General features: G+C 41.9%; 1 protein-coding gene across 4 annotated transcripts in view; it reads left to right on the top strand.

The window, feature by feature from the left end:
* Nucleotides 1–24,247, top strand: part of MSRB3 (methionine sulfoxide reductase B3) — a 147,309-nt gene that overhangs the window by 5,209 nt on the left and 117,853 nt on the right. The window contains exon 2 of one of the 4 annotated variants that reach the window (XM_073327879.1): nt 23,332–23,501. The exons of the other annotated variants lie outside the window; for them this stretch is intronic. The gene's annotated coding sequence lies outside the window, so the exon portion shown is untranslated. The remainder of the gene's footprint in view (nt 1–23,331; nt 23,502–24,247) is intronic. 4 annotated transcript variants of the gene reach the window in all.

Genomic DNA, 24,247 nt, shown 5'->3' with positions numbered 1-24,247 from the left:
ACAAACTTTACTGGGACAAAACTGACTAGCCAATTATGAGCTTTCAAATGATATCTTACAAGGCACACTTTGTACAAAGATTATTACAGTAGTGTGAATACAGGGAAGTATTCTATCACAGATGGATTGTGGGATCCCTCTGTGGTGACAGAAATTAAATTAGAGACCTGTCCAGTTTCTCGGATGATAGCACTATGCCATGATTAACAGGTGCAGCATCTCCCTTCTTCTGCCAGGGTTCCCTGGACAAAAAAAAAATCTGTTTCAGGCCTTCTACCACCAGTCAGTTTTAACCCCTCACCAGAAAGCCACTTGATAGAAGTGGTAGCATTTCATACACTCTCCCAGTAAGAAGCACACATGGTGCCAGTTAATCATTTTGTCTGTGTAACTGCTTTAATCTCTCATCAGGTTACATTCTGGTGTATATACAGTATGTATAACTAAAATTTTAAATACAAGTCAAGAAATTCACAGTTATGAGGAAGTGATTCCCCTTCTTTCAACTGTCAGGAGTGAGACAGATTTCAGCACTGTTAGTGTGAATGTGTGCAATATAAACAAGTATGTTTGCTGTGGGAACCATAATTTTAAATGTAGCTAATTCTTGTGGGATTAAAATCTTAACCTTAATATGTATTCAGAAAAAGATAATGAAACAGTAGTAACAGTAGCAAGATATTCTTTACTGCAATAGTACTTCTAAAAAAAACATTTGAGAAAAATGTAATGCCCTGCATGCTCTTTGTGCGTCAGCATGCACACCTGCTTTTACTGACTGAAGCACAAAGAAGTTAAGTGATTTTCCTGTGATCACACAGTGAGTTAGTACCTTAATCTGAAATAGAACACTAGAACCACCTGGCTTGTAGTCTTCTGCTCTATTTATCATTCCTGGTCATAAATTGTGAACAGCTTTGCCATTTGACTTGTGGAGTTGAGAGATTAATTGAATCAAACTATTTTAGCAGTTGTTGAATTGCTATGTGTATAGGATTGCAGTGGATACTCTGTAGTTTCCTCAAAATCTGTCTACTTAGTCCTTTTTAATTTTGAGCACTTGTCTGAATAAATGCAGTATTTTTTTATTGTTGTTCAGTTGTTACATAAAATATAGAATGATGCATTTTCATCCAAAACACGTAGCAGTTCAGTGTAACATTTTTTCCAGTGCAACACTATTTGCAATATAATAGGTGGCAATCCCTTGGAGTTTGAGGATGATCATATTCCGTGAAATGATAACCAGTTATCGCTGGTGGATCTGCAGGTGGCTAATAAGACCAGTTGGGGATCCGTAGATATTATCACAGTTGGGGGTAGATGTTTCCCGATGGAAGGGGCAGATCTGGATTATTGAGTTGGATGCAGCATATTCCTTCCTCCTTTTTCATTTCTCCATTTCCTATTGTCTTCATTGCATCTGTTGATGTTGCACTTCTTCATGTTGGCTTTGAGGGTGTCCTTGAAGTGCTTTTGTTGCTCTCCCCTCATCTGTTTGCCTTGGCTCAGGTGTGAGAATATGACTTCTTCAGGAATCGATTGTCTGGCATTCGAAGGATGTGACCAGCCCAATAGAGTTGGTGGCGGGTGATCATAGCTTCAGTGCTAGAAGTTTTGTTTTGGTCCAGGACACTGATGTTGGTGCATCAGGCATCCCACTTAATTTGGAAGCTTTTGCAGAGACACCATTGATGGTATCATTCAAGAGCCTTGAGGTGTCTACTGTACATGATCCAGGTTTCGGCACCCTATAGGAGAGCAGGAATAATGATGGCCTGGTACATGAGAAGCTTGGTTTGGTTCTTGATGTCACAATTTTCAAATACATTTGATAGCTGCAGTGATGTATAGGAGATGGTGTTGAATCTCCTCAAAGTCGGCTTTCTGCGACAGATAATTACTGAGGTAGGGGACGTGCTCAGCGTCCCTCAGAGTCCTTATGTTGAACTTGATTGCAGGAGCAGGATCCTGAAGGTTCAGAGCCTGCTGGAGGAGCACTTTAGTTTTCTTGGTGTTGGGTGACCTTTGGTTCTTGTTTTATGTTGAAGAGTAAACAGTTCCTGATTCACTTTTTCCACAGTCTCTTCACAATTTTGTAGACTTCTATCATATCCCCTCTGTAATGGAGCGGACTCACCCGTGCAGTGCCTCCTACTGGTCATTGGGAATTAGCTCTTTTCCAGCCTGGAGCACCATCTGCAGGCTGGTGATCCGCACAGCTCTGGCCCCCTTGTCCCTCACAGACCCCAGTACCCCTTCCTCTGGGGTTCTGCCCCCTGGCAGTACCTCCACACACTGCCTCTGAGTCTTCCCTTCCTGGGGAACCCCCAACCCACTATCCCCACCTTGCCTCAGTCTGGGCTACTGCCAGTCATCCCCAAGCCTCCGCTCCCTGGGGCAGACTGCAGTGTAAAGGCCACTCATCATAGGCAAGGGGGTTCGGACCTGTTGCCTTCCTCTGCCTCCCAGTACCTCTATGGGCCTTGGACCAGGCCCTACAGCCTGGGGAGTTGCCAGCCTGGAGCATCCTGCTCATTCCCCAGCCCTACTTCACTCCCAGTACTCTGTCAGGTAGACAGCCAGGTTCTGCCTCCCAGCCTGGAGAGAGACTCCCTGGGCCTCTGGCTCACAGCCTTTTTATACAAGCCAGCTGGGGCCTGATTGGGGCGTGGCCCAGCTGCGGCTGCATCCCCAGCCACAGCCCTCTCCAGGGCTGCTTTTGACCCCTTCTATTTTAGGAGCAGGGTAGCCACCCTGCTACACCCTCTTAGCTGTCTCTTTTCCAAGAAAGTGCCATTCTTTCTAATCTCGCATCATATGAAAGCTGTTCCATACCCTTAATAATTTTTGTTGCCCTTCTCTGTACCTTTCCCAATTCTAATATATCTTTTTTGAGATGGAGTGACCAGAACTGCATCAGTATTCAAACTGAGGGCATACCATGGATTTATCTAGTGGCATTATATTTTCTGTCATCTTTCCTAACTGTTCCTAATGTTCTGTTGGCTTTTTTGACTGACGCTGCACATTGAGCAGATGATTTCAGAGAACTATCGACAATGATTCCAAGGCCTCTTTCTAGAGTGGTAACCGCTAATTTAAACTCCATCATTTATTATGTATAGTTGGGATTATGTTTTCCAATGTGCATTGCTTTGCATTTATCAACATTAAATTTCATCTGCCATTTTGTTGCCTAGTCCCCTAATTTTCCGAGATCCCTTTCTAACTCTTCGCTGTCTTCTTTGGACTTAACTCTCTCAAATAATTTTGTATCATCTGCAAATTTTGTCACCTCAGTGTTGATTCTTTTTTCCAGATCATTTATGAATATGTTGAACAGAACAGATCCCTGGGGGACACCACTATTTATCTCTCTCGACTGTGAAAACTGACCATTTAATCCTACTCTTTTTTTCCCCTGTCCATTAAACAGATATTGATCAGTTTATCCATAGTCAGGATATACCAGATCCTATCATTCCATTCATCCTTCACCAGGAGTTTAAACCTTCTCCATATTTTTAGCAGATGCAATAAAACTGCCATTTTTCAAATATCAAACGTACTACCTGTTGTGTCTTGTCATGGTGTGAACATGCAGGGAGCTTATTGAGCAGTAATATTTTCAAAAGGTGTTGTCATTGGTATTGCATACCTGCTATAACAAATGGATGTATAGACATAATGTTGTGTATATGTAAAATCCACCTATTAACTCAGGGCTTGTCTAAACACAGTTTGTACCAATTAAATTAAATCACTTGAGAAACTGATCCAGTTACATCAGTGCATGTGTAGACCTGCTTAAACCAATGTAAGGGTGTCCAGACAGGGGTTGCACCAATCAGTTTCTAAACCATTGGTTCTCAACCTATTTACCATTATGGGCTGCATATGCAGCTCTCTCTGTGTTGTGTGGGTCGCATCCACACAATATATGTACTATCTGTATGGCCCTGAGGATGTCACATAGGCTGCAGCTGTGTGCTGATTGGGCCGTGGGTTGAGAATGACTGTTCTAGACCAATTTAACTAAAATTGGTACTGTGTGTATGTGTGGAAAGGCCGTAGTTTGAAGTAGGTCAGTTACGCTAAAGTTGGGGAGACAGTTGGAAAATGATCTATTTTGCTGTCCCTATACCAGGATGTTTTACACTAAACTCTCATTAGCATTCATGGAAGTCGAAGAACTAAAATCCTGTAACAGTAGGTGACAAGATCCTTTGTAGTAGACTGCTTTGCTATAAATAGAGGTCTTATACTCTTATAATCCATTTTATAGTTCAGTGCATTCTTCTGAAATCCTGAAAAACTGATTCTGTATTGATTACTGTCCCAGCTAAGAGCTGCAGGGGTTTTTTTGTCTGAAAAACTGCAAGTTTAATTTGACTTTGCAAGTGTCATCCTTGTACCATTTCTGGTGCTGTCCTTTGTTTTTGTTTTATTTTATATATTATTTCAAGCACTTAGAACAAATATGTTAGACGCTTCACAGGGGACACATAGAAGAGAGCTTTATTAGTAGTAGTAGGAGGAGTAAATATTTATATTATGCTGTTGTAGGGCCCCATTGTTCTTGGTTCTTTACAAAAACAGAAAAGAAATAATCCCTGTCCTGAAAACACAAACAGATGGAGGATGTGGAGTGGAGGATGTAGATACAACACTATAAGCAAATGAGTTTAGTGAAGAAGTGGTACAACTCTGTCAGTGCCAATGGTATTGGAATTCTCGTTCTCTTTTCTCTCTCTCTCCTTTTCTTTTTTATTTAAATAATTGGGTGTAGAGCAGGGGTGGGCAAACTTTTTGGCCTGAGGGCCACATCTGGGTATGGAAATTGTATGGCTGGCCATGAATGCTCACAAAATTGGAGGTTGGGGTGCAGGAGGGCGGGAGAGCTCTGGCTGGGGGTGCGGGCTCTGGGGTAGGGCCAAAAAAGAGGAGTTCAGGGTGTAGGAGGGGGCTCCCGGCTGGGACAGGGGGTTGGGATGTGAGGTGGGGTGAGGGCTCTGGCTGGGGTGCAGGCTCTGGGGTGGGGTTGGGGATGAGGGGCTGGGGGTTCAGGAGGGTGCTTTTGGTTGCGACTGAGGGGTTTGGAGGGCAGGATGGGATCAAGGCTGGGGCAGTGGCACAGGAGTGGGGCAGAGGAGCAGGCTCCAGGTGGCACTTACCTCAAGCAGCTCCTGGAAGCAGCGGCATGTCCCCTCTCCAGCTCCTACACAGAGGTGCAGCCAGGCAGGTCTGTGCGCTGCCCCGTCCATAGATGCCACCCCTGCAGCTCCCTTTGGCTGCTGTTCCAGGAAATGGGAGCTACGGGTTTGGCTCTTGGGGCAGGGGCAGCGTGTGGAGCCCCCTGGTTGCCCCTATGTGTAGGAGCCAGAGGGGGGACATGCTTAAGGATTTTCCTACACCCCCCCTGCATTTCCCCCCACACACACACACACAGTTCTGTGAACTGGTTACATGCAGTGTTGCCAATTTAATGATTGTTTGGAAATTTGAATTGAAACATTAATACACACTTTAAAAGCATATAATGTGTATGATAAAATACATGTATCTGAAAAAGTATAATAGGTTTGAAAAGTATGAACATAGACTAGCTTCCTTATACAGCTGTTGGTTTTTCAGTTGTTGACAATGTCAGTGCATTCATGTCGGTGATGTTGGCCAACCTAATAATTTTAAACTATGATTTGTAAGCAAAGTCTAAATGAGCTCTCCCTGACAGCTAGTGATGAGCTGGGGGGAAAGGCTTCATGACCAGATTGTATTTACATTCACACCTAATCTACCTAGGTATCCAGCAAACAGAGCTGTGTTGCCCAAGTGATAGATTTTGGTTGGGTTTGGGTTATAAATCACTTGAATATGGGGGTGGGGGGAGCTAATGAAATGTTATTTTTATTGTATGAGTAAAGGGCAGTAGAAGTGTACTTAGCCTGTGCTGATTGAGCGCATCAAGAGTGAGGGAGGGGAAAGGTGTTTTGCTTGATGGCCTATCTGAGTCACAAGTACTATTTGACCTGCCCCTCTCCACTGTTTAAAGACAGAGCTGATTAGGCTCCATAGATAGTCTTTTGTTTTGGTAAGTGACCACTACAGCTGAAATCACTGATAATGACCTGCTGTGGGACAGTGTTTCTGTGGAAGAGACAGCCCAGTCTGCACTAGCTGCGAGGTCCCCCCAACTGACAGCTCAGCTGAAAGCACTGAGAGCTGTGTGGAACCTCAAGAGACCAACTTGCAAGGGTCACGGTGCAGGGCCATTGGCAACAGAGCAATGGAGTGAATGGTGGCACAACGAACAACAGTGGTCAGAGCGAACAGTGAGCAGCTGGAGGAACGAGCCAGGTGCCTTCTTACCCCCCACCTGGGGAGTGAACTCAGGTGAAAGCACCTCTGAACTCTGAGTCTCCACTGACCAAGGACAACACTGGTGAGTGTTAATGAGGCTGTTAAGAAAGTTGAAGACACAACACAGTTCATGCAAACAAACATGGCTGTGGCATCATACTTTCTATTTAAGCAAGAGATACCACACACTACAAACTGGAGGCCAATGTTAAGTACATTGTGACTTGTTCATCCTGAAGCTGAACACTGGTTCCGAACAAGACCAGCAAATGCTCACTATCTTCCTGCAAGAAGCTCAGCTGACTGGCTGGAAGCATGGAGTGCAACAGTGAAAGACTCAACAGTTGAAAAAGTGAAGAACTCTCTCACCACATTCAAAAAATTTGCATATGTGGCTGGATGAATGCACTGATGCAAATGGACATCAAGTATTAAGTCATTGTGTACATTATCTTGATGTCAATGGTAGGCCAGTAGATGCATTTCTAGATGTTCAAGTTATAGAAGACCCATCGGCTGCATCTGTGACAACCCACATCTTAAAATAGTTAAATGTTTGTCGATTGGACCCAAAACAGATGGCTGCTTGTACATTTGATGGAGCTGCAAGTTTCTCTGGAAGACATAGAATCATAGACTATCAGGGTTGGAAGGGACCTCAGGAGGTCATCTAATCTGCTCAAAGCAGGACCAATCCCCAATTTTTGTCCCAGATCCCTAAATGGCCCCCTCAAGGATTGAACTTTCAACCGTGGGTTTAGCAGGCCAATGCTCAAACCACTGACCTATCCCTCCCCCCGTGGGGAGTATAAGCTTTGCTCAGAGAAAAGTGTAGCCCTAATCTCTCCTATACACACTGCAGAGACCATCTACTCCAACTAGCACTAGTACAAGCTGCAGACTCTTCAAAAGACTTTTAAAAAGCTATAAAATTAATGTCTTCATTTATATTTTTTTCAGCAAGAGTCCAAAAAGACTGAATATCTTGGAAAATATAGAAGATACACTGGGACTGAAGTTCAAATTAGTCCAATCTGGGAAAGCCCTTTGGCTTTCTCATGAGCACGCCTTGGCTGTTTTAAAATTATTCCAGCTGTTATTAGTGGCTTTGGAAAGTATCTTCCAAGATGGGATGGATCTAAGTAGTGAGGCTGGTGGATTACTTTTGCTACTACATTCAGAAAAGACTATTGCCATTCTCTGTCTTGTAAGTCTACTGTTGAAACCACTTGGGTTATTAAACAATGCCATCCAGGCATCTGCTACAACAGTAGTAGATCTTTGTCCAGCAATAGAAGCTACATTTGGATCAGAGAGCTATCCATTGAAAAAGTACAGGAAGAAGCAGTCTCTTACTTCAGTCTAGAAGTTGACTAATGAAAGCATTTATACCGAATCCTTAAGTGAAGAGGACAAGAAGTGTTTGTTAAGCCACCTGAAAAAGTACACAGACTTGATTCTTAAAGATCTACAACAGCAACTTCTGCATTCTACTCAACCTCTACGCAACTTTTACAGATCCCTGTCCTATAAAACGCTGACAGTTGAGTGGAGTGAGGCACTACCAGCAATGGGGCTGCCAGGTGCTCAGGACAGACTAGAGAATTTGAACACAGAGTGGAATATCATACGACGGATGAATGAAGATTTGACTTCAACTTCTTTTTTATCGTCAGTAGTGGTTTGACCCAATCTTTATTCTATGTTTCCTGGGATGAAAGAAGTAGGAATTCATCTCTTGCTACTCCCAGTCACAACAGCTACAGCTGAGCTTTCCTTTTCATCATTGAATAGAATTTTGTGTTCTGAAAGAAGTCGCCTTCTGCCTGATCATGTGAATGAACTAATGAGCATATCAATTGAAGGAATGGAAGTACCGGACACACGAGAAGCCACCAAAGATGAACGCATTGCATTCAAGAAGCTCATTAACAGAGTTGTGCAAAATTATAACAACAAACCAAGAAGGATGTAGACGTAGTGCTTCATAGAAGGCTTGAGTAGCCAACTTTAATTTGTGTGATGATTTTAAAACATGAGTTAAATCAAATAAAATGGTCATGAAATATTTTTCAGTTTTTACTATGGTGCCATACAGCCCACCTTCACCCTAATGGTCTCACCCCTCATCAGTCTTCCCCCCACCCCCATTTCAATTCTTGGGGAAAACACTGGACATGCTGCTGCTGCTTCTGGGAGCCGCATGGAGCCATGAGACGTGCAGAGCGGGGCAAGCCTCTGATCCCGCTCCCCAGCTGGAGTGCTGGAGCAGGGCAAGCCCTGGACCCCGCTCCCCAGCGGGAGCTCAAGGGCCGGAATAAAATGTCTGAAGGGCTGGGTGTGGCCCCACGGGGCGTAGTTTGCCCACTCCTGGTCTAAAGGGTGGAAGGAAGGGAACAGGGAAAGAGAGAGAGAGAGGCACAGCTTGTCACCTGTCTAGCCATGTTCAGCAAGCTGTTTTCTGTCAGGGAAGGAAGAACATACGAGAACTGTGGAGGAAGCTAAGGAGCTATTGAAGAGCATGGCTAGGTGAGAAAAATCAAAAGGGAACAATAAGGAAGCTAATTCATTTTAAGTCCAGGCTTCCTGAAATTCCTGCTAGAAACCAGGTAAGAGAAAATCAATGTTTAGAAAGTGTGAGACGATCTAGTGGTTTGTCCCAGGAATTGGCTTCATGCAGTGCCCAGCTTTCTGGGCTGAAATTGAATGATCTTAAAATCTGAATGATCAAACTGAGGGAAAACTGGAGAAATAACATATGTCAGGAAAGAGGGGTGGGCAAGGACACAGGTTAAAGAAAAAAATTGAGGTTTCTCAGTTTAGGCATACAACCACCTTGAACCATCTACACTTTTGTATTTCATTTAAAATGTGGATTCTCTCATATTGTAGCTAAGTAATGCTACAGAAGTGAGTTCTTAGGAGTGATATGAAGAGTGATCATGGAAACTTGATGAGTGGATTTCAATAAGGCATTCCAAACACTGGAACAGCATGGAAAAAGGGAGGGAGACATGTTGGAGAAAGTGCCACCCTTATGGAACCTTCTGTCGGCAGAGCAGTGAGGGTGGGAAAGATAGAAAGAGACCAGGTCAGAGGTGTATAAAATTTATTAATAAAAAATTAGACCAGGGCTGATAGTTGCTATAAAAGTCTTAGCCAAAAACCAAGTTTTTATTTGCATGCTCCCACCACTTTGTATATAATACATTTTTTTTAAAAAAAAGTTTGTGATTCCAGGCAATTTTGGGCTTGTAGAACTTTTATGAGTACTCCATGTTTTCTTTCAATGGAACGTATATAGACTGTTGGGCCATAATATGCAACTTCAGCAGTTTAATTCACATGATAGTTCATTGCCACTCTAAGTGACTGTCGGGCTCTACTGTGCTAATGATTTGTGACCAAAGAGATCTATCTACTCAGTAGATGTTGAACAGTTTAGAATTAGCCCTTACTGTTTCTTGAGACAATTTTCTCAGCTTTTTCTTTTAAAAGCCCCAGAATATGCATTGACAACATGTCAGATTATATAGATAGCAAATCTGGTGGGTAGTGGCTAATTCCAAACAAAGTCTACTGTGTACATCTTTTTAAATTCACAAATGTCAAGCTCTGCAAATTGACTTAATAGCCATCTGTCTATATGGCTTATCCAGTCATTGTCTTATTTGTTTATTCAACCAGCTGCTTAAAAATGCCACATAAGTGTCTAAATGATATCTGCTTCAGTCTGAACCTCTAAATATATACACATCAACATTAGAAAATATATAAATATGCATGCAGGATAGCCTCATTTTGAAGCCTCCACTGGTTCTTCCTTCTCTGTTGCATCAAACATAAGCTGTTTGTATTTACTTTTAAAGCCCTTCACAGGCAGTCCCCACCCTACCTATCATCTCTCAGTCACTACTGAATGTCAAAGCTCACCTCTGATCAACCTGTGATACCAATTTCCACTGCCCACTTGTTACATTTTCAAACCAACACTTTCATGCTTTCTCCTATGCTGCCCCTCATGTTTGGAAGGAGCACTCCATAAACATCTGCAGAGCTGTCTCATTATTTACCTTCAGATCCCTTCTCAAGACTCTCCTTTGCTCTGATGCATACAGAAAAATTGACAAAAGTGAGGCTGTTTGTGTGCTCAGACCATTGCCTAGCATGCTGACTACCTTCGCCTCATTGTTTCCTAGTAATCCCCATCTGTCTGTGTCCAGCTGTTGTCTCTTGTCTCAGGCTTTGATTGTAAGCTCCTTGGAGCAGGGACTGTTTTTGTTCTGTTTGTAAAATGCCTAACATCATGGGGCTCCTACGTGCTACAGTAATATAAATAATAAAAACACGTATATTTTTAAAAAATACTACGAAAATGGAAGGGAGTAAACACTACTAGTAAGTTACTGTTATGGCAGAAGGTACTGGTGGCTTGTGCATTAGGGGTTACTGAGGCATAAACACCCCACCCAGTATGAAACTCTCCATAGAAGACCTGAGAAATGTCCTGCAGTAGTCACATCCAGAAAACTGTTAGATATTTTGTGAGTTAAAACACTCCTCTCTGTTTGGGCCTTTAGACTTCTCTGAGTTTCCTTTGTGTTGCAGAGCAGTGGCACAAAAGGAAGATTAATGGCCCAGCTATCTTTACAGATCACTTAGTCCCAGTAGATTCTTGGACTAGGGGTTTCCTGGGTGTAAAGTGAAGGGAGTGAGGGAAGAAATGGGGCTCAGATGTGTTTAAATTGTTGGGGTGGTTTGAAATTGGAGTTCAAGTCTGAGAGAGACAGAGTCAAAGGCAGTTGCTTCTAATCTTGGGACAGGAAAGAGGTGCCTTATATTAGGTTGCTGTAAGAGAGAGTTGCCTATGTGCAGTCTGTTGCTACCCCATTCAAGGAAACAGGACTCATGTACATTTTGTAAATAAACATATTACACTAAGGAAATACCTAGTTCTGTGTTAGAGTTCTGCTCCAAGTGGGAAACTGACCTGCTAAACCCTGAAACCTACTGCTCAGCAACAGGTTACCAGAGTTGGAGTACATCAGAAGAGCTCTGTGTAACTCAAAAACTTGCCTCTTTCACCAACAGAGTTAGTCCTATAAAAAATATTACCTAACCCACTTTGTCTATCAAATATGGCTGTTTTACTTGCATTCTCAATGAGCCCCAAAGAAAAAATATATTTGTAACCCTTCTGCCAGCTGGAGCCGGTAGCAACCAGGGCCGGGTTCAATATCGTTTTCAACAGTACAACACAGAACCAGCTCGAGCCCCCACCCAATAACATGAGAAAATTACACACTACCCCTGGACACCTCTGAGAGGCAATATTTGCCCACTCTCTAGCACAGAGTCTGAGTATAGAAAATAAACTTTTAATGAAAGGAGGGAAGTCACCTGACATTAATTAGGGAAAATGCCACAGGTGGGATTCATACTTATAAAACTGAGCAGGACACTCATCCCAGAGTGGGTGGGGCAGTGCCTTCTGCCTCATGTTCTTGTGTCCTACAACTAAAAGTTCCTTTTCTGTGCCCCTCTCTGCTTCCTCACCATACCCCACTCACAGTGGGGGTCCTTGGTCAGTGAGGACCCAAGGTCCAGATGTGCATCTATGTGAGTTCACCTCCCACCCGGGGAAAAAGGCACCTTGCTTTCTCTGCCATCTGAGCACTTGCTTTGGCTGGCCACCCCGCCAGCCTCTTGTTCTGCTCACCGCCTCACCAGCCGCTTGTTCACTCGCTGTCAGTCACCTTCTGCTGCCACGTGCCTCTCTGCTGTGATCTCTGCACATCAGTCTCTGCAGTCTCTGAAGTGCATCCGATGAAGTGAGCTGTAGCTCATGAAAGCTTATGCTCAAATAAATTGGTTAGTCTCTAAGGTGCCACAAGTACTCCTTTTCTTTTTGCGAATACACACTAACACGGCTGTTACTCTGAAACTTAATATAACAAAGAGGCTCCTAATGAAGCCTATTTAGCTCTTTCTTTGAACGGTGGAGGGGACAGGTTAAACCAGACAGGGGATCCTTGGGGAGAGTCCACACCTCCTGACTGGGACACCTGTCTCCACCCCGCTTACTTTCACAGGGCTCTGACATTTCAGCCCCTGGCTTAACGCGGGCCTTTCAGCTGAGGGTGACCCCCCCATTTGGGACAGGTTAAGCACAATTCTGCTCCTCTTTATTCATACAATAATGACAACGTTGGTAACAGCAATTCACTACCCCTGAATTCAGTACCAAAGCGATTTGTAACCCAACACCAGCCATAGCTGATTACTTTGAGCAACAGCACTCTATCTGCTGGATATCTAAGCAGAGTAGGTGTGTGCATGTAAATACAGTTTGCTCCTGAAGTCTCTCTCCCTCCCAGCTAACTGTCAGGGGAGAATTCTGCGTACACATTTAATAGCTGGTGTCATTGTCTAAGAGTGCTAGCATGCTTGCCCTGTTAGCAGACTGCTGATTATATGGACTCTGTAGTTCTAGAGAGGATAGTTACCCTGTTGATGTAAATCTTTTGCAGTGGTTCTCAACTGAGGGTGCGCAGAGTTCTTCCAGGGCAGTGGTTCTCAACCAGCAGGTTTCAGGGGGTTTGCCAAGCGGGGTCAGCATTAGACTCCCTGGAGCCCTCTGCAGAAAGCTGAAGCCCCACTTCATGGGGCTGAAGCCCGAAGCTCTGAGCTGCACCACCTGGGGCTGAAGCCAAAGCCTGAGCATCTTAGCTTTATGAGGGCCCCTGTGGCATGGGACCCTGGGCAATTACCCTGCTTGCTGACCCCTAACATAGGCCCTGGATTTTATATGCAGAAAACCAGTTGTGGCACAGGTGGGCCATGGAGTTTTTATAGCATGTTGGAGGTGCGGGGGCACAGAAAGAAAAAGATTGAGAACACCTGTTCCAGGGGGTGCATCAACTCATCTAGCTAGTTGCCTCGTTTTACAACAGGCTGCATAAAAAGCACAAGCAAAGTCAGTACTAATTTCATACAGATGACTTGTTTTATACTGCTCTATATACTATATGCTGAAATATAAGTACAATATTTATATTTGAATTGATTTATTTTTATAATTATAGGGTAAAAATGAGAAAGTGAACAATTTCTCAGTAATAGTGTGCAGTGACACTTGTATTTTTGTGTCTGATTTTGTAAGCAGATAGATTTTAAGTGAGGTAACGCTTGGGGTATGCAAGAGACAAATCGGCCTCTGAAAGGGGTACAGTAGCCTGGAAAGGTTGAGCACCTCTGTCTTAAAGGACTCTAACTCTGTTGCAGAGTTGCTTTGTCTAAGCTGTGGATATCAGAAATCATACAAGAACTCAGCATGCTGAAATGTGATTGTTATGGCTGATGGCTTGGTCACAGAGCATGAATAAACACTAATGTTATCCTTCTGACAGGCTTCTGTTTAGATTTTTCCTCATTTGCAGTATGTTGATAAGATGTGCATATACTCTGTATGTATATAGAAAAGGAGTACTTGTGGCACCTTAGAGACTAACAAATTTATTTGAGCATAAGCTTTTGTGAGCTATAGCTCACTTCAGCTGTAGCTCACTAAAGCTTATGCTCAAATAAATTTGTTAGTCTCTAAGGTGCCACAAGTACTCCTTTTTCTTTTAGCAAATACAGACTAACACGGCTGCCACTCTGAAACCTGTATGTATATAGATAAACAAAGAAAAACCTTAGTTTAAAAAAAGCTAAGGCTAAAAGTGTGTTTCAGCTGACTCTAAATAACACTCCCAAAATTGCTTTCTTTACAAAAATTCTACATGTTTAAAAAATAAACACCCTCCCCCCCACAACCTCACTACCACCTATATTGAAAAGTCTTTCCTCACCTCTGTACCGTGCCAATCACCTGCCCCAGTCCATGCAACTCTTCTTTCTGCCTCTTTTACTGACCTTGTTTTGAGACCAAGAATTGTGGCCCCATGGCACCCTTCCATGTCCCTCCCAGACCCCTTCCCTCTGCCCTCCGTTCAGTGTTCATACCTTCAGTGACACTCCTGGTCCTTTCACCTCTGGTCTTCTACACATCCTGTCCATGGTCCACCACTTCTGGATCAATGCCTACTGGCTGTATTAGCACAGCCTTAAATCAGCAGAAAATCAATTTATGTTTATAAATTATATTAAACTTTGTTCTATGTACATGTGAAAGCAGCTCTTTGTAACTCCCATCTGACTGCAAAAGCAAAAAGTTACTACTCGCCAAGGCCAACAAAACAAAACAGGTTTTCCATGACTGATGGCCTGTTACAAGTCGGGTTTGAGATACATTGTTAAAACTGCTTGCTTACTACATGGAGGTGGTACTTAGCTTTAGCCAATGCTGCTAAAAAATCATTAATGCTTTCATAAGCATTAATTTTACCTACACTTTTGTTAAAGAGTAAGATATTTTAAGGAGGAGAAAGGTATGACTTACTTTTTTTAAGTCATACCTTAAAATTTGCAATCTAACTTAAATACTTTGTCTCCTGATTGCATGTACTTTTTACTCATAATACTGTATACAATAGAACCTCAGAGTTATGAACACCAGATTTATGAACTGACCGGTCAACCACACACCTCATTTGGAACTGGAAGTATGCAATCAGGCAGCAGCAGCAGAGAGAGAGAAAAAGCAAGTAACAGTACAGTACTGTGTTAAATGTAAACTGCTAAAAAATTAAGGGACAGTTTAAAAAAAAAAGATTTGACAAGGTATGGGGAAACTGTTTCTGTGCTTGTTTCATTTAAATTAAGATGGTTAAAAGCAGCATTTTTCTTCTGCATAGTTAAGTTTCAAAGCTGTATTAAATCAATGTTCAGTTGTAAAAGTTTGAAAGAACAACCATAATGTTTTATTCAGAGTTACGAACAACCTCCATTCCTAAGGTGTTTGTAACCCTGAGGTTTCACTGTATTGGCATATGTTCTAAGATTAGGTTCGTCATAAATCATTCTCTTGAATACGTCTAAGATTTGGAAAGCTTCAGTTTTGAAAAACCTGTCATTTAGGGATGGTAGTTTACCAGCTAAATATTGTGTATCAATCAAGTTTATAGTATTTGAACTAGGTTTTTCCCCGCTCTCATATTATTCAGTCACTAGCACTCAGTATGAACACACTGTAACAAATGTAGCTTCAAAAAAGGTATGAACATTGAGGATTAACACAGTTTTTATATATTACTGGACATTTTAGTATGTTTTCAACAGTTCTCTTACTTAAAAGGAAAAAAAATCTGTAAATCAGATGACACCAACTAGCATATGTTGCACTTTATAGAATGTTTTGTTCTGTATATAAAAATATATCAGCGGCTTAATAGCTTTGTTACACTTATTAAGTGGCTTTTTTAAAAAGATTAATTCTAGAGTTATGGCACGTTAACAGTACTTTTCATGTTGTGGGTGCAGTATTTGGTATATCTTCTTTAGACTATTTAAAAAAAATAAAGATAATTAGTTTTTGTATGCCCGCATTTAACTTGCACACTCACAAGATTACTTTAGGTGTAGGCACAGCGCAATAGGATGGTAATCGTTGCATTTTTAAAGAAATATTTTGCTTCAGTTGCTGGATGCATAGGCTTTTTTTGTATGCTTAACATTTTTAAACATTGTTTTAAAGATAAGTCAGAACACTATTAATTACATAAGTTTACTAAAAGATTGTGGTGGAAGTACTATTGATAGTTTAAAAAAAAAGCTTCTTGGGAAAATTTCCATGTAAGGAGAATGCCTGAGAGAGAATTTGGTGACTATGATCCTTTTAAGCTGAAATGCTTTGGAATACCTGAGGTGTTTAAAAAAAAGAAATTAAAAAAGGAACCTAATGATTCTCAAATGATACTCTGTACTAAAGTAATTGATGAACTAATGGAGAAGTCATTACAGTATTTTACCAAAAACTATATTCAGATAATCTTTTTTGCTAAATTTGAAATGGTGCTGATTTCTGGTTATAACATGCTGCAGGGGAACCCAAGCTATGAGCTATTGTGTTACCCCTCTGCCTCAGCAAGTGTGAGTTTTGCTGGCAGACTGTGTGGCAGGAAGCTGTCACACACAGTCTGTCTTCCTCATCAGCAAATTCCTCAAGGCTCTCCTTGCCCAAACCTCACCTAGCAAGTAACAGCCAGTAAACTCCATCCCCTGAGTTCCTCAGAGATGTTTCTCTGCAATGCACAGCCCCTACCACTGTGCATTCACAGAAGATACCGTTTGTTGCTCTGTTAAGGAGTCAGTACATCACAGTTTGTTAGTTTAAATGGGGTAGATACATCCTTTCTCTCAAAAACAGCACTGAATTTGTTTATAGTAAAAGTAAAACAAGTTTATTAACAAAAGAGCATAGATGAAGTGATACCAAATAAAAGAAATAAAGGTAGAGATGGTTACAAGCAAATAAAAGTGAAAACACACATCTAAAAATCTAAAATGTAGTTTAGCAAGTTAGTGTTCATTCAAGATGGCTTTTCTCACCCCTAGTCTCCTTTCCAGCTTTTTGCTGGCCAGCTTGGACAGGACCCATCAGAGAGATCAAATTGGATGGTTTCTTTGTCTCCTCAGATGAAAGATAAAGATGGAGTCTGTCCTGTTCCTTATACAGTGGTGGTAGAACAATTTTTTACAGTGGGGGTGCTGACGGCGGAACCCATGTTTTTGGGTTGTTATTACTACTTCAAGTCAGGAGACGTGGCAGCACCCTCAGCACCCCTAGGTCCATCACCTATGTCCTTATATCCCCAAAGGGATGTCTTAGTGTTACAAGTTAGGAAGGCATCATAGAATCATAGAATATCAGGGTTGGAAGGGACCTCAGGAGGTCATCTAGTCCAACCCCCTGCTCAAAGCAGGACCAATCCCCAATTAAATCATCCCAGCCAGGGCTTTGTCAAGCCTGACCTTAAAAACTTCTAAGGAAGGAGATTCTACCACCTCCCTAGGTAACACATTCCAGTGTTTCACCACCCTCCTAGTGAAAAAGTTTTTCTAATATGCAGCCTAAAGCTCCCCAATTGCAACTTGAGACCATTACTCCTTGTCCTGTCCTCTTCTACCACTGAGAATAGTCTAGAACCATCCTCTCTGGAACCACCTCTCAGGTAGTTGAAAGCAGCTATCAAATCCCCCCTCATTCTTCTCTTCTGCAGACTAAACAATCCCAGTTCCCTCAGCCTCTCCTCATAAATCATGTGTTCCAGACCCCTAATCATTTTTGTTGCCCTTCGCTGGACTCTCTCCAATTTTTCCACATCCTTCTTGTAGTGTGGGGCCCAAAACTGGACACACTACTCCGGATGAGGCCTCACCAATGTCGAATAGAGGGGAACGATCATGTCCCTCGATCTGCTCGCTATGCCCCTACTTATACATCCAAAATGCCATTGGCCTTCTTGGCAACAAGGGCACACTGCTGACTCATATCCAGCTTCTCGTCCACTGTCACCCCTAGGTCCTTTTCCGCAGAACTGCTGCCTAGCCATTCGGTCCCTAGTCTGTAGCTGTGCATTGGGTTCTTCCGTCCTAAGTGCAGGACGCTGCACTTATCCTTATTGAACCTCATCAGATTTCTTTTGGCCCAATCCTCCAATTTGTCTAGGTCCATCCTGGGGATTTAGTCTCGTGTGTGTGTCTGCAGAGCAGGAGCCATGTTAATTTTCTGTCTCAAGTTCAGGCTCAGGATAACCTCTGCTGGTTTAGCTCTACAGCTTTATTTATGGCTAATACGTAAATTGAGGTAAGCCCACATTCCTTTGTCTAGGACAGACCTGTTTATCACCTTTACGTTGGTTAGACTGCCTGGTCTTAAACATGTTTTAGTAACATCATAAACAGGGAATTCATAACTTCATATCAAAAATTATCACATGCATTTTACAATGATATTAATAACCAGCATGCTATTAACTTTCATATGGTACCTCACAGAGCATAATTTATTCAAATATCATTGTAGTAATGTGTGGGGTGTGAATGCAGGGGTGCTTGGGTCACACTGGTTCATGGTTGTGACTGAGAATTTTAAATATACTTTTATTTATTCTAAATTTTAAAAAGTAGCAAACTGCAAAAGAATGAGATAAGATGAAGCTAAAAAAATAGGGATTATATTAAAGAATCAGTTACTGAATGAAATTACATAGGACTGATTTCTGATATATAGGTGTGTATCATGGTGTCTCTAGGAAAATCAGCTTCTCCATTGGAGTGCATGTTCATTTAATGTATTAAGATGTATCACATTTTGTTTAAGATCAATTATTTTAATTTATAAAATATTAATAAAAATATATCCCAAGTCTCTACTGGCTATATACCTAGTGATTATTTGTTAGATGTTTCTCAAAGGCACCATGATATAGCAGTGGCAACTGATTCTGCATAGAGGGTGTTCTGTGGTATGTTGGGACAATCTAGGCTGGGGTTGGAGCTCTTTGGGAGATGCTAGCCCCGAGCACAAGTTTGGCTCTGGGAGCCCCCAGGATCTGAGGGTGGAAAGACGGTGTGAATCCATCTGTGTTCTCAGCCTTGCTGAGCAATGCTTTGATGCATTTGGGGAGCTGGTCCTATCATTTTCTTCTTTCTGTGTTTCTTCTTTCAATTCTGTCTTCTCTCACTTGTCCTGCAGTGCCTCACAAATGGGGTCATGAAAAGTGACTGCCGTATTGATGCATAATTTATTAAAATAAAGCATCTGCATGGGCAGCTCTGCATATTGATCAGCCACCTAAGGATACCGTGCACGCTCAGCAAGCTGTAAATTAGCTTCCACAGTAAGCCGTCACATCCTCATTTATTTTAGACAAAAGCAACACAAACATGCAAGAGTATTCTTTCAAAGCAGTGTACTTCCTCCAGACTTGAACTTAAAAGTCCTATTTAGGTCCCAGTGATGTTTGGTAAAAGTTGGACTACTCCTGTAGGCTCCTTTGAAAATCCCAGCGCTAGTCATTAATGAAAATAATTCCTCGCTCACATAATGCCTAGCACAATGGGGCTGAGATCCCAACTGGGGCCTTTTAGAGCTGTCAAAGTGCAAATGAGATATAATAATTAATTAACCTGCTAAAGAGTTTAGTATTTTTTCCAGAGTACACTGAGTACAGCAGAAGGCAGCAGTGCCATAATCTAGTGCACAGAGTTTAGGACTCGGAACAATGAACTCCTTGAGTTTTAATCTCAGCTCTGCCTCTGATTTGGCAGATCGCTTAATGTCGCTGTGCTGGGCTGTTTGCCCACTTGTAAAATGGGGACAAAAATGCTACTTCACAGGATGTGGCAGTCCTTGTCACAATGGGACAATGGGCAAGAGTGGGGCCTCACTCGTCTTCTAACCAGGCCATTTAAAAACATTTTTATGAGTGGAAGTTAAAGTTTGAGAATTTAATTACATAACATTCTTTATTGTGATTTATTATACAACATGCTTCACTCGATGCACATCACCATTTCACATACATACCGTGTACCACTTTTTAGACAAACAGCATATACTTATGGAGGACGAAGAAGATGGGTCATTGCAGTTTAGGATAGAACCACAATAGAGTCTCAGAAAATAAATAATACATTTGTTTAACCTTCACTCAAGGGGTGAAAGTTCAGAATTGGTCTGTTTTCTCAGAAGTTAAAATATTAAGTCATTTCTGAAGAGCGGGATAGAAATTCCAGCCTTAATCAGTGAACAAAATGGCAGGCTAGCAAGCCAGCCAGTAGGAATTATTAAATTAAAAGTGTGCTTTCAGAATATTTGCATCATGTCCTTTGAGCACCAGAAGCCATCTAATCTTTGCTGTTGCACTATTAAGGCCAGTCCTGGAATGGAAAAGATTAGGGATATTTTTCAAGATGTTGAAAGGATTGTAACTTTTAAAAAAAGGTGTATTTAAGTCTGTTGCAGTTATAAACTTACTGCCATAAAAGGAATGTGCAGTAAGTTGGTACGCTGCCAAGTTCGGGAAAACAAAAATGTAACAGAGCTCTATTTTAGTGCATCAGACTTGAGAAGACTGGGAATAGAATGAGGGATAATCCAGACTGACCCAATTTTACTTTATTTTGGAGAAGTCTTGCCAGTTGAACTCTCGGGCGATAGTCATTTGGAAATGAAGCAATTGCATGCACTGACAAGGCTCAGAGACTCTAGGTACTGCTTAACCATGGATCCTTTCTCTGGGCTTTTGAGACTCAATACTTGACTGGTTCTCCTCCAAACTCTGCAATCGCTCCTTTGGTGTCTACCTCAGCAGCAGCATCACCTGGAATGTGTTTTCTGTTCCTCAGTATTGTGAAACCTCCCTCGCCTACTTCAAATCCCTCCTCAAAGCTCAACTTTTTCCCACCGTCCCTCAAACAATGATCCTCTAACTTTTTTATTGTTTAAAAGGAATTAATTTTTTTTTTTTAAAATAGATCCTTAAAGGCTAGGAACTGGTGTCATATGCATCATAATTACCCAAGAAGCCCTATAACCTTATTCTAAAACTTTCATAGTGCAGACCACCTCTTAGAGAGATTCTCACAGGTCACTGATACCCCATGTTCTTCTCACTGACCACCTCCCTCCCATTTGCAGTTGCATAACATAACTGCAGAAACTACAGCAGTCCCATGTTTGAGATAGTGAGATTGCGAGGAGTGTGGTTTTATCTTTTATGAAAAAAAGTTAATCACACTGTGTCCTATTTTTGTCTCATTTTATCTCTGCTTCTCACATGCTACTCTCATTTTTCTCTTCCCTTGCTCACCTGATCATACTTACACTGAATTCCATTTTTCTCCTCTTCCCCTTTCATACACTTCCTTGTTGCCTTGTCCATTTTCTTCCAGCATAAGCTAACAGTCACCTGGCTGTCATCTCCCCCACGTCATTGGACACAGTGGTGAGCTGGAGCCGGTTCCCACTGGTCCACTAGAACCGGTTGTTAAATTTAGAAGCCCTTTTAGAACCGGTTCATTAATGAATATGTTGAATAGGACTGGTCTCAGACCCCTGATGGACACTACTATTTACCTCTCTCCACTTTCATCTTTTATTCCTACCCTTTGTTTCCTATCTTTTAACTGAAGTGCCTGGCAGTGTTTTCAGGATCATCTAAGGCAGTGGTTCTCAAACTTTTTTTTGCGTGGACCACTTGAAAATTGCTGAGGATCTCGGTGGATCAATTAATAATGTTTCCAAATGTTGTTCGTACCGTTAGCTAATTATTGTAAAGCGCTGTGGATAAAAACTTAATAATCGGTTTTTGTTCTACAAATAAAAGCACACAACACATATTTAATATCAGTAAGTCTTACCTTTCTAATGCGATAGATGTGCTCTCTCTCCCCCGCCACAGAGCTGAGGCTGGGAAGGAGGGCTGTCTCTCCCCAGCAGCCGCAGCCCTGGAGCTGGGGAAAGTCTTCTCTTTCTCTGGCCGCTGCCCCCTCCCACCTACCTCCTATTCCCCCCCAAGGCCACCACCTCACCTTACTCGTGCGTCTTCTCCAGGGTCCAGGCACCTAATTAGGGGAGCCATGCCTGCACGGGCATGGCTCCACTAATTAGGTGGGTGGCCCCATTCTCTTGTATGCGGCCATCTAGGTGCGCACCTTAGAGGGAACTATCTGCGGACCACCTGAATGGAGCTCAGGACCATAGTTTGAGAACCTCTGATCTAAGGATCCTTAATTTACTTTACAAAAGGCTTGTCATTAACAAAAAGGCTTGTCATTAATAACAAAAAGGCTTGTCATTAATCACCTGCATCTGTTTATAAACAAACTCCCAGCCCCCGAACTCATCACATATCACACTCAAGCTGTTGCAGTTAAGAGCTCCATCTGGGGTTAGGGTGAGTAGACCCGACACCCTCTTCCCTGGATAACCCTCTGTTGCTGGTGCCTTACTGTTCCAGTCCTACATTGAGTCTGGTTGCAGAGTGCAGTGGTCTGTTTCTTCTTCTCTTTTAGCTGTGGCCTCTACTAAAGACAGCTAGGTTAGCTCCTGCTTCTTGTTTCCATCCTTTTTTCAGGCCTTCAGGCAAGAGCCTTCACTATAGGTTGAAACAAGGAGGAGAAGCCAGCCCAACATGTGTAGCAGGAGTGGCCAAATTTACTGAGCCTCTGAGCCACATACAATAAACTACAGAAGTTCAAGAGCCACAAGACATGCACAACCTGCCTCGCAGGGCAGTGCCTGCTGGGGCATGGGACTAAAACCCTGAGACCTCCCTCAGTACAGGGCAGAAGCCCCTAGCCCCACCACTTCATTGCAGGGCAGAAGCCTCCAGCCGCCCCCCAACCCCTTTTGGTGGAGAATGGGAAGGAACATGGGGGGGTTCCATGAGCCGCAATGTAACTGTAAAAGAGCCGCATGCGGCTCACGAGCTGTGGTTTGGCCATGCCTAATACATTATCTAAGCCTCCTTGAACCACTAGCGAGTGATATGTGGTCCACAGTTTGGGAACTGGCAATTTAGACTGTAAAACTCTTTAGAGGAGTGCAGTGTCTTAGCTATGGTGCTGAATACCAATGTTAAGTAACAAAATAATGAGGAATCAATGCTGTAGCTATCTCCCTGAAGGCAGGAAACATAAGAGTAGTTGTAAAAGAGGAATGATAATGTGCTTTTATTTTCCATTTTTATTAGTGGTCTAGAATCCAAGAGAGTCAGTTTATTTTGAACTTCCTCTTCCCACATCTTTTTTTATTTGTTCCTGGGATATATTTATATTTCTTTTGTCATACCAACAATTCAGAAAGCTGACCTTTGGAATACGCAGACAGATGCTATTAAAGTGAACAACTTTAGCAAACAAGAATATCAGAATCAGATGGCAAAGGGTCATGAAGTCCCCATCTCTTACAGCTGTTACCAGAAAGAAGCTTTAACTGAATGCAGTTATTAAATACAAATTTTGTGTCACTTTCTGACCTCCTCAAATCAAATGTAAAGTAATTTTCCTATTTTACAGAGAAATCACTTCCATCAAAACTAGAATTGTTATCCTGATAGCTAGAAAGGAAATGTACAGATACCTCACAGAACTGGAGTCTGACACCTCTGATTACAGTGAATATTTTCTTACTTTACCAAAGCCACTGAAATCAGTAGAATTACACAAGAAGTAAGGAACTACTCAATGTGAGTAAAAGTTTTAGAATCTGACCTGTATTTAATATTTTCAAGGACTTTCTTAACTGTAAAGATGATTACGTAAGTTTCTGAAATGTATTGTACAGCAGACCCTTGGTTTTATGAACACCAACCTTACAAATGATATATAGGTGCATGCTGTTAACTATTAATGATTTGGAATACCATACTCCTATCATGTAGCAACTCTTGCCAGGGATTTTAATAGAAAATCTGGAACATGTGCAATTTACATTATCAATTGATATATTCTACAAACACATGAAAATCTAGTGCCTAAGACCTCTCATAAAGGTGAATTTCAAAGGTTTTTGAAATGTAACATCACTATTATGTGCCAAATGCCTCAAGTATGGTAGGAGTAAGAGCTGAAACATACATTAGTCTAAAAGTACCATTTTTATACCAAAATTAAAAATAATGATTTAAAAATTCAAATTGATGTGATGCACTTAAAAATGTCCACTTACCTGGATTTTCATAGACAATTCCCAATGTTCCCTCCAAATTTCTGATAGTTGTGGCATTTCAGAATTCTACATACTTAAGCCCTTGTGTGATTGGGAGCTGGCTGGCAGAACTGTGCTATAGCTAGTAAGTCTTTTTAAATTATTCGAGAGGGAAGGCTGGAATAATTGTACACGTTAAATACCACTCTCAGTCAGGTCATGGAGCATTTGGTACAGAGTTGTTAAGGCAGAAATCGAAGCAAAACAAAAACTCTTCGAAATAGT

The sequence above is a fragment of the Lepidochelys kempii genome, chromosome 1 (genome assembly GCF_965140285.1).
Source record: "Lepidochelys kempii isolate rLepKem1 chromosome 1, rLepKem1.hap1, whole genome shotgun sequence".
Classification (NCBI taxonomy): domain Eukaryota; kingdom Metazoa; phylum Chordata; order Testudines; family Cheloniidae; genus Lepidochelys; species Lepidochelys kempii.
Note: the sequence above shows the minus strand (reverse complement) of the source record. Positions and strands in the feature narration are given on the sequence as shown.